This window comes from Rhinolophus ferrumequinum, chromosome 6, assembly GCF_004115265.2.
Source record: "Rhinolophus ferrumequinum isolate MPI-CBG mRhiFer1 chromosome 6, mRhiFer1_v1.p, whole genome shotgun sequence".
Lineage (NCBI taxonomy): Eukaryota > Metazoa > Chordata > Mammalia > Chiroptera > Rhinolophidae > Rhinolophus > Rhinolophus ferrumequinum.
The window spans coordinates 88,029,089-88,030,414 of record NC_046289.1 but is presented as its reverse complement, the minus strand read 5'-3'; the positions used below and the strand labels follow the sequence as shown (position 1 = coordinate 88,030,414).

General features: G+C 43.0%; 1 pseudogene; it reads left to right on the top strand.

Moving 5' to 3' along the window:
- Positions 1-291: 291 nt before the first annotated feature.
- LOC117023212 (cyclic AMP-dependent transcription factor ATF-1-like) lies at positions 292-1,116 on the top strand (annotated as a pseudogene).
- The last annotated feature ends 210 nt before the right edge of the window (positions 1,117-1,326 follow it).

Sequence of the window (1,326 nt, the reverse complement as noted above, 5' to 3'; positions counted from 1 at the left end):
TTTAAATTAATTCCCTGAATCAGATACCAGTGGAGTCTTCTTTCAAAACACTATTTCGCCCTGCCCCTGTCTGCTGTAGATCCTGTCACCAGTGGGGGTCCTGACTGCCTAGGAAATGGCAGCTGGCTAAGTGACACTGATTCTCCCAGCACTACAAGTGCAAGCAGCTTGAGAGAGGCACGTTCCTGCTGTGTAAAGGGGTGGAGAAATAGGTAGTGAATTCAGATCTACCTGGGAGGGCGGCGTGGAAGTGACCATCGAGTGGCCAGGCAGAAAGATATAGAGTTGACCATGGAAGATTCCCACAGGAGTGATACTTCAGAGACAGCACCTCAACCTGGTTCAACAGTTCAAGGAGGTGATATTTCTCATATTGCTCAACAGGTATCATTTTTATCAGAAAGCGAGGAATCTCAGGACTCATCTGATAGTACAGGCTTCTCACAGGAAGCCCACGAGATCCTAGCACGGCGCCCATCTTATCGATTTTTTTTTTTTTTTTTTTGAAAGACCTATCTTCAGAACATACGTGGGACAGAAAAGGAAACGGAAAAAACCCTGGAGTTTCTGCTGTTACGTCGATGTCTCTTTCAACTCCCATCTATCAGAATAGCACCGGAGGGTACATTGCCGTTACCCCAAATGGAGCCTTGCATCTGGCCAGTCCAGGCACAGATGGAGTCCAGGGACTTCGACATTAACCATGACACATTCAGGCAGTACTCAGCAAGGTACAACAATGCTCCAGTATGCACAGACTTCTGATGGTCAGCGGATACTTGTGCCCAGCAATAGGTGGTTGTACAAACTGCAACAGGAGATATACAGACATATGAGATCGGAACCACTCCTTCCGCTACTTCACGGCCACAAACTGGCGGTGACTTCTCTCTCCTATGACTCTTACATCTCAGACAACTAAGACAGAGACCCCGAATTGGAAAGAGAAATAACGTTGATGAAAAACAAAGAAGCTGCTCAAAATGTTGCAGAAAGAAGAAAGAATATGTGAAATGCCTGGAAAACCGAGTTGCAGTCCTGGAAAATCCAAATAATACTCTAATAGAAGAGTTAAAAACTTTGAATGATCTTTATTCCTATAAAAGTGATTCTTAAGAAAGAAAATATTTTGTGGACTTGTCTAAAAATTGGATGGATTTTTTTTTTCATTTTAGTGGAGTTTTATAAATTAAAAGGTCAAAAATGAAGCTTCTATTTTGGCTTTTGCAATGCAAAGATAAATATCTTATGCAGGAGATCTGGTGACAGACGATAAAGTGGAAAATGACCTCAAGGAAGTTACCAGCACTACTGGGAGCTCTGTAA